A 10230-nucleotide genomic window follows, 5' to 3' on the forward strand; every position below is an offset into this window, starting at 1 on the left:
TAAATAAAGGTTTCCGTTCGAAATTGAATGCGGATTCCCGAGTTCGACAGAAACATTCTTGACTTCGACAAGACACACCTGAAGAAGGTCGGAGGTTACATCGAAACGATGAATCGAAATAATAAGAATAACCAATCCTCATCTCCAAAATTCAATAAATGTTAAGATAATTAATGTTTTATTTTGTGTTATTGTTTTTGTTTTTTTAACAGCCACCACTTATCAAGGCCCGAAAGCAACTCGGGGATAAGGGTTATTGCGCGTACAGTAATCAATGGGATAGTATCGTAGTAATCGTTAGTATTGGAGATTTGATAAAGTGTCTTACTTAAGGGGGCGATTAATCAGGAATTTGTTTATGTTAGACTTGAAGACTTCCAAGTTGTAGTCAGGTGGGAAACAGGCAAAAGGAACAGAGTTCTACAGGCGTGAACTTCTAAGAAAGAAACTTTGTGTTGGTTTAGTGTGTTGTTTTGGTTTTACAAAAAAATTTACGCGGAACTTTTCGGAGAAATTTTTTGGAAAACTTTAATTTCTTAAATTGTCTCCTGTTCATGTCATAAAAAATTCAAATGCACAAGTGCCGAAAAGTTATACTATTTTCATTTCAATTTTATTTCTTATAAATGCATTATAGGTAAAATTGATAACACTTAAAACTACGACTAGAAATACTTTAAATTGTCTTTTAAATAGAAAGAAAAAAATCATTTCGGAGACGAAGAATTAAAAATCAGGCATTGTTTTTTTTTTATAGCTGAAACTTGAAGTAAAGATTAGATTTTAGAATAAAGTTTTAAAAAATGAAAGAAAAAGTAAAAACAGGTACCCTTCATTGTTAATCGTTTTTATCTACAAAACTTTCAAAAGTAGATAAAATAAAACACTTTCCAGAAAATGTTAAAATCTCAATTTAAAATAATGATTTTCTGTGTACGATCTCATATTTCTTGAGCAGAGAGAAAAAAAAAGGCATTTCAAATAAAATCTTTAGAAAAGCAATATTTTCGGTTTCGAATACGGAATCAAATGATAAAGAAATAAAAACTTGCGTGATTTTTTAAAATGTAGATTACGATTCAGTCGAAGACGACAACTTTTAAAGTTACGATGTGACTTTTTGTTATATATATATATATATATATATATATATATATATATTATTTTTTAAAAAACGATAATCTACGTACACGTATCTTTTGGGGCCTACCCCTCTTCAGCGTAGCTTGACTATTGTTAGGATTCGAACCTCGGATCTTATATAGTTCAGTCCACGCAGAAGTTCAAGTCTAACGTGTACCGATATCTTGCTGCCCAACTCCCCACATAGTACCCGTGTCGCTTATGTCCCTGATAGTAGCCCCATACATCAAAGTGGCAATGTGACTTGGGGCGAAAATGTAATTAAAAAAAAAAAAGTTTTTATAAAAATTATATACATGTGTGTGTATGTGTATGCATTTTTTTTTAAACAAAAAAAGAGAAATGTTTATTGGATGAAGACTTTGAATCTGATATTGTAAAAACGTTCGATATTGTCAAAAGTTCCTTATGGGGAGTGGGGAAGAGTTAAGAAACATGCCAAAATGAAAAGATTGAATCAAATAAAATGACTGTTGGTGTGTCTTAGTCTCTCCCGACCCTAATCTAATTATTAGATCGCCCACTATTTTCCGGGAACCGAAAACAAGCAGGACGGTCTCTAGTTGGGATGGGAGTGATTTACTAGAGGATGTGGGGAGAAAAGATTAGGGTGGAAAAAATGGGAGTGGAAGAAGACGGCGGTGGGGGGGGGGAGAAAGGAATGCATTGGTTGTGCAAACTCGAAGTACCCAGGACCGTGTGTTCCATGCTTTACGGAGGGAACACAAATTCAAACCTGGCGCTTGACGGATCCATAAAGCTAGGATAGCCAGAAAAAAACATTCTTTTCTCCTCAGACAGCGACGGACCAATGTTGTCTATAGCATTAGGGTGGAAAATGGAAGTGAGAGAAGACCGGGGGGGGGGAAGAAAGGGATGCATTGGTTGGGCAAACTCGGAGGTTCTCTAGTACCAAAAAACAAAGCAGGAACAGGATCTCATGTGTACCATCAATCAAGAGTCTTTTTAAAGACTATGCTATTCTACGGGATAGATTCCGAAGTACCTAGGGCCGTGTGTGCCATGCTTTACGGAGGGAACACAAATTCAAACCTGACGCTTCGACGGATGCATAAACTAGTCTTATTAAAATCCACTCGAGGCAACCTCCTCCAATCGCATGTGATTTTCATTTTAAGCAAATTTTGAAAGTAAACAATCACATCACAATCTGGAACAGATATCCCCTCGTAGACCTTTTTGAGGCGGGTGATCCAGATCATCATTCTCGCCACTGCTAGGATAAAAAACATTTTTCTCTCCCCAGACAACGACGGATCAATGTTGTCTATGATGTATGTGGCGTCAAGGAAAAGTGGGCGGTTGGCATTGATACGAGACACTAACTCTTTGAAATACTCGATGAACCCCCAAAGTCGGATGGAATAGCAATAGAAAAAGGCTCGGCCATTTCAATTTCATGGTAATTGCAGAACAGACACCAGGGAGCGATATCCTTGTCTATTTTGTGAAATTTGACAAAGAGGGGCAGTGCATTCTTGATGAGTCGCCAGGTAAGGGAAAACTGAGAATTATTCATAAAATCCCGTCCTGGCACCCAATTCCACTGTGAGTGGATCTCCTCCTCCAACCATCCCAGCCGCTCTCTAAGGAGATCTGAAGCAGTACCCCCCACTAGTGTCCAATAAAGCTTCTTCCTCGGCTGCTTGAGCACACTAGTCCCCGGCACAGCTCTAAGCGCAGCTCGGCATTCGGCAAAAAACTTTAGTTCCCCCTTCAGCCTACAACAATCTTCGACCGAGGGGTCGGGTTTAAGGTTGGGAAAAGTACTTCCAACTGCAGGGACATATGGACGTCCTCCTCTAGCAAAGGACCAAGGAAAGTAAACTTCTCAGCATGTCTATGACATTTGAGATTGGGCAGTTTCAGGCCTCCTTTGCTCAGACTTTGAGTAGAGACCTCCCTGCAAACATAATGCTTTCCCCTCTCCCACAGAAGCGAGGAGAGGAGCTCTGTAAAAGCTTGGAGGCATTTCGCAGGAAGGGGCAGTACAGACCACCGGTGAAGGTCTCCACCAGCGATTCACACACACACACACACACACACACACACACACACACGCACACACAGAGGGTGAGGCAGAGCAGCTTGCTTCTTTGGAATTAAAACACAAGTAATGCACGTATACATGTAACTCTTTAAACTGCAACTAGTGCAACATTTAAATTTTATTTTTTACTCGCGATAAAGATAATATCAGTAAGATGGCGTCCATTTCTCTCTATACACTGAGTTAATCGAACTCTGAAGTTTCGGTCAGCTATTTGACCTATATAAATGAGTATGTTGGCGACAACTCGACGAATGCTGTTTTTTAGGTGAGTCAAGGTGCTAGGACGATCATTGTAAACAATTGATTTCAGATATCTCCATAAAATGGTCACATGGTGACCATTAGGGGACCGTGCTGGCCAATGCAGATCGCCCCTCAAGGAGATGAGGTGTCCTGGGAAGTTCTGCCGCAAAGCAGTCGTTGATGTACGCGCTGTGTAGGCCTGAAAAATAAACAAAAAAAATAAATAATGCACGTTAAGAACCAAACTTTAAGCCCCCCCCCCCCAATAAGTCCATCTCTATCATTCTTGGAGCAACCATCGCTTTAGGGCGTTAAATTTAAATAAGCAAGTTGCTCTGTCCCACCCTATCTATCTATCTATCTATCTATCTATCTATCTATATATATATATATATATATATATATATATATATATATATATATATGAGTTTTTTCAAAATCTGAGAGATGATATAGTTATTTCCACATTAGACGTCGTTTGACTGTTAAAATAATATATACTATCATAGCTGGCTTTACCATCACGCAATCGCTTCGCAATGTTAGCTCCTTGAAGTACAAACACAAGACAAAAACTGTATTTATATTTATCTAGTTATATGAGTAAATGCGAAAATTTGGTGCTTGTCCAGAATTTCCCCTTTGTTAAAAAACAAAAATAAAGAAAAATCTCTATGATGTACTTGTGCGTGATGGAAAAAATATCGTATTCCAAAAACACGTAAAGTGATCAAGCAGTTTTATTTTTATAAAGAAAATCGTTTTTAAAGTGAATTTGAGTTTTTCTTATATGCAGATGTTGTAAATGGCTATCTAAAATTTCACAATTTAAATAAATAAATAATTTGTGTGTGTGTGTGTGTGTGTGTGTGTGTGTGTGTGTGTGTGTGAGAGAGAGAGAGAGGACACTTCTCGACCTATATACTCAAAGAAAATTTGATCTACAGACGTGAAATTTAGTATATAGAGGATTCAGACATGTGGAAAACTTTTTAATCGGTTTTCATCCTGAAAAAAGGGGTACTACGGGGTCAACATTGAAACATTGGTACGTGGGGTCATCAGATTTTTATTTGTTTGTCAACTGATTCACGAATGCGCATGCGTGAATCGTTCATATGGCAGATTCTTTATGTTAAAAATAAATAGGTTTGGAAACACTTTTTAAAGATTGTGTCAAGCTGGCCTAATAGTTACCGTTCTTGACTCACTATCTTTAGGTTTTGGGTTCGATCTCAGCCCAAGCATTTTTTGTTTTACTTACAAGAAGTGAATTGTTTTAAAAACACATAATACTTGCATGCACGTGTCTCAGTTTCTGTATGAATTAAAATACAATATTTATGCATATCTTATGACCGGGCAACGCCGGGCGGCTTATTAATTCTATGATAAAGTATTTAAAAATAATGTTGTCAAATATGGTATTCAAATAACTGTCTTTATGCCTTTCGGTGGTGCTATATATATATATATATATATATATATATATATATATATATATATATATATATATATATATATATATATATATACATTAGTCATGGGACAATTTTAATATTTTCCCGATTCCAATACAATTACCGATTCTGTACTAAATTCCCGATTCCGATACAATCATTGCTTTCGATTCTTTATAAATCTCTAAATATTTAACTATAAAAGTGTTTTTTGTCATGATTACTGCAAAAGCACGTCTTAAATGTGCATATATTTTCTCAAATGTAAAAACACACTTGTGAAGGGGTGATCTAGAGATTTTAGTTTTACTGAAAATTTAAATCAATAAATATTTATTATTTTATTATTATTACAAGCATTAAATGTTTTATAAAAAAAAATCAACTAAAATAGATAATTAAAGGAATCGGTTTTGGTATCGGAAAATAGGCTCCAATTTTTCCGATTTTGATACCGATTCCGATATCCCGAAAAGCTCAGATTTTTCCGATTCCCGATTCCGATTAATCGTCCCAACACCGATATATATATATATATATATATATATATATATATATATATATATATATATATATATATATCCAACAGCAAGTAAATTGAATTGAGATGTTTGATTTTGGCCGTTATCATTTGGTAATGAGTGAGCGCCTCGATCATCATTTCAGTATTTCCGAAGCATGCCACAAAGATGGTGTAGTCATCAGTGAACGCGGAAAGCAATTACATGTAGGACAGAACATGCTATCCTGTTCTTGAATTGGCTGAGTTGCGACTCCAATGCAAAAATCTCGAGCAGGGCTAACACACGGGTAACAGCAAACAACCCTGACGCACAAAGATTCTGAACTTTTCCGTTTATCTGCACCACTACTTCCAGTGAACGATACAAAATGAGTATCCTTTTGTGAGAATCTGGTTTAAAACCTGTTGTCTCTAAAACAGATTGCCAAGGGCGATTGTTTACCCTGTCAAAAGATTTGATCCAAGTTCAGCAGGACAGTCTCCATGGTATTTTTTAGTCATTTTTTAGTATTATACGAATCAGATGGAAGTTACAAATTGATCTCCTCTTTACAACGTAATGCTGCTCGCGTTCGACCAACTCTTCAATAACTTCATGCAACCGGTTTGACAAGATATTGACCAAAATCTTTAACTTTCTTACTAACTCGACCCACGTTATAATTTAAGAAAAGTAGAAAGTGTATCTTGTGTTTAGTTTCGGCAGCTGCCTAACTCTTGCTTCTTTATTTTGTCGTTTAGTTCTCATATCCCAGGAGCGACGTGTCTGACAAGGAGAGAATGATTGCTGTTTTTTAACTTAAAATCTATTCTTACACTTATCGTTGACAAATTTTGGACCTTGAAATAGTATTGTTTTAGCTCCTTACATCAAGTGGTTTAATGCCTTGTCTGGGCCGATTTCCGTTTAAGAAAAAAAAAACTGTATTTAGCAGAGTTATAGGCATCATATTTATTTTTAAAAATTTCTCATTATATTTTGATTAAAATTTTCTTATTTCATTTGATTAAAATTATTTTAATTTCATTTAATTAAATTTTCTAATTTTATTTGATTAAAATTTTCTAATTTCATTTGATTAAATTTTACTACTTTCAGTTGATGAAAATTTTCTAATTTCAGTTGATGAAAATTTTCTAACTTCATTTGATCAATTTTTTTCTACTTTTCATTTGATTAAATTTTTTAATGTCATTTTATTGCTTATTGATTAAGAGCGAATCATCTTCAGATGATCAAAAATAAAATTGTAAAAATGTATTTTTCACAAGTTGTGGTTTTATTTGTTGTTTTCGTAATTTTATTTGGATTCAAATTTTCTGATTTCAGTTGATTAAAATTATTTCAATTTAATTTGATTAAAACCTTCTAAATTCATTTGATTAAATTTTCTAATTTATTTAATTAAAATTTTCTAATTTCATTTGATTAAATATTTTCTAATTTCATTTGATTAAATTTTACTAATCTTATTTGATTAAAATTTTCTAATTTCAGTTGATTAAAAGTTTCTAATCTTATTTGATTCATTTTTTCTAATTTCATTTGATTACATTTTTCTAATTTTATTTGATTAAATTTTTCTAATGTCATTTTATTGCTTATTGATTAAGGGTGAATTATCTGAAGATGATCAAAAATAAAATTTAAAAATGTATTTTTCACAAGTTGTGGCTTTATTTGTTGTTTTCGTAAAGCAAGGAGATCCGTGCGATCATAGATGACGTCATACACTTCTGCGAAAGCAGGCATGCCGAAAAGTCAGCCTGTCGATAATGAATAATAGCTTTTTTTTCTTAAAGAAATGATACAAAAAACAAATGGATCGGTGGTTGTCCATTATTCCTTCTATATTACAAAAAAAGCAAAAACAAAAAAAAACATACAGAAACATCCTTATGGTGTACTATGGCTCTCGTCTGGGTGAGGCTCAGTGTTTTGACAAGCTTCTGGGTTTGACCTTTACTCCTGATCTGAAATGGAACACGTACATTAAGTCTGTTGCCAAGGTCGCTGGAAAGATGGTTGGATCCTTCTACCGCTCCAGAAGATATCTCACTACTGATGCAATTCTCTATCTATATAAAAGCCAAGTACGTCCAAGGATGGAATACTGTTGCCATATCTGGGCAGGAGCTGCTAAAAACAGCCTATCCTGCCTTGACAGAGTACAAAATAGACTTCGTGGTTTAGTGGGGGATGCCCTTTTCTCTACCCTGCAACCTCTCTCCCACAGAAGAGACGTTGCGAGCCTGTCCTTGTTTTATCGTTATTTCCATGGCAGATGCTCGTCTGAACTCCAATCTCTGGTCCCCCCTCGCCAATCTTTCACGAAAAACACCCGTCTAGCTGAATCCACTGTGAAAAATTTCCCCCACTCTATATCTGTGCCTAAATCAAAACGCGGATTCCATGAACAAAGCTTCTTTCTTAGAACTGCACGCCTGTGGAACTCTGTTCCGTCTGCCTGCTTCCCACCGGACTACAACTTGGATGTCTTCAAGTCCAATGTTAACAAATTCCTAATGAACCGCCCCCTTAAGTAAACACTTCAGCAAATCTCCACACTAACGTAATGTACTTGCAATAACCCTTATCCCTGAGTGGCTTCCGGGCCTTGATAAGTGGTGATCACTGTGTAAAAAAAAAAAAAAAATTGATCAAGTAGTTTTATTTTATAAAGAAAATCATTTTTAAATAATTTTAAACGAATTATGGTAAATCGTAGACATTACAAGACTAATTTCACAAGTTTGACTTATTTTAGAGTTATCTTCCCATAATTTTTCTCGATGGCGACGCGAAACAGTTCCTTTTTGCTTATGTATAAAATTTAATTTTTATAGTTAAAATGAAACTACTTGATCAATTTACTTAATTTTTGGAATATGACTGGTACATATATCATACAGTTCTTTTTTAATATAGGTTGAACCCTGGTAAAAACTAAAAAATCTTATATCGGTTAAAACTAAACTTTATTCAATATTTATTGAAACAAAAATTAAAGAAGATTGGTTAAGTTGTTTTCTCTTGTTGCAGCTTTAAATGAAATAAACATCGCGTAGTTTCATGGATTTTAAAGACTAAAATTCGCTTATTATTTTGATTGTGAATCATTTGAAAAAATAGTTTTCTTTTAGTTACAATACCAACGTATTTGTAGAAAATAATTTTGGTTACGATGTCTGTAATTGTGTTCGTGTTTACTCGCTTCTCCACGTATACCAAACGGTAAGCTATTTTTTTTTTTTTAATCTTACCAGGCAGACCGAGGGAAGGGGTCCTGACGATTATGTAACGCAGGATATTCATATTTTTAGGCCAAACTTGCGCCTTTGAGAGGACAATGTTGTTGTTATTGTTGTTGTTGGTGGTGGTGGTTGTTAGAGAGAGAGAGAGAGAGAGAGAGAGAGAAAGAGAAGGGGCGAGGGGATTTAACAGTCCATAGACGATAAGTACTTTCTAATTGCTGATGACTACGCGTGCGTGCGTCACCCAGTGAGAGCGAAATTCAGTGCATAATCGACGCGATTTCGCATCCTGTAATCCATTTACACCACAGGGGATGCCTCTAAGATTGAACTATGAGATATGGGCCAAGACGGTGCCAGATTGAGAAGAAACACTATTCCACTTGAGAGGCTCCTCCCAAACATCCGCCCTCATGGCTCGAAAAAGATGAAAGAACACTTCAGACAAAACCGAGCCAAGTAAATCCGACAATAATTGTAAAATCGCCCGACACTTCATCGTCTGAAGAGCATGTTATTGTGAAATGATGTAGTGATTGAAGCAGAAATTTAAATGTAATTGTGAACAAACATTTCGTCCGTCTGTGAAACACAATACTGCGGGCTGCTTCACAGCTAACTATAACATGGCTATTTCCAAGTCTAACGCAATCAAGTTCCTGTATTCGTCATCTGAAATAAATACACGCTACCCAAATTTTACGATTAGCGATAATCACGGTGTTGTCTCACCAGCTATCCGACTTTTATCCTTGAGTGAGCTTCAGGCCTTGATAAGCGGTGAAACCCCTAGTAAAAATAATCTCCCCACTTAGAGTACCCTTCCCTTATGAAGTTGGGAGTGCCGAGTCAAACGAGTGTAGAATGTTCGGTTGTTAAATTCTATAATTCGTCGCTTTGTTCGCGAAAACACAAGTCTATGTTTAAGCTTAAACACTTTTAATTGGTTTAAAAAATGAACATGTTACGCACGAATCAAAATGAAAACCGATATATAAGTTTTCCACATGTCTGAATACTCTATATACCAATTTTCAAGTCTGTAGATTACAAATTCGTTGAGTATATAAGTTGAAAAGAGTCCTCTCTCTTTCACACACACACACACACACACACACACACACACACACGCACACACACACACACACACACACACATTCTCACTGATATATATATATATATATAGAAGAGAGGGAGGAGATAAATATTAATAATTATAAATTATGACTCAGTTTTACAAGGAAAAGCAAAATCAAATGTTTTGTTTCTCCTTTGGAATATGATTCATAATATCATAATTGTCATAATGATTCATAAGAGAAGGGTACTCTAAGTGGGGAGATTATTTTTACTAGGGATTTCACCGCTTATCAAGGCCTGAAGCTCACTCAAGGATAAAAGTCGGATAGCTGGTGAGACAACACCGTGAGTATCCTTAACATTAATATAGTTCTAGGATAAATATAACTATAGAGCTTATTATATATCGACAGTACTATGAGCATTCCTTTCAAGTATTAATACATTAAAAT

General features: G+C 35.4%; 1 long non-coding RNA gene across 2 annotated transcripts in view; it reads right to left on the minus strand.

Moving 5' to 3' along the window:
- Positions 1 to 835: 835 nt before the first annotated feature.
- Positions 836 to 10230, minus strand: part of LOC145277107 (uncharacterized) — a 314963-nt gene continuing 305568 nt past the window's right edge. The window contains exon 3 of one of the 2 annotated variants that reach the window (XR_013868113.1): positions 836 to 3659. This is a non-coding gene — a long non-coding RNA (uncharacterized LOC145277107). The remainder of the gene's footprint in view (positions 3660 to 10230) is intronic. The other variant, XR_013868111.1, reaches the window with a different exon arrangement.

The sequence above is a fragment of the Euprymna scolopes genome, chromosome 5, assembly GCF_053919585.1.
Source record: "Euprymna scolopes isolate OS-2025 chromosome 5, ASM5391958v1, whole genome shotgun sequence".
NCBI classification, from domain to species: Eukaryota; Metazoa; Mollusca; class Cephalopoda; order Sepiida; family Sepiolidae; genus Euprymna; species Euprymna scolopes.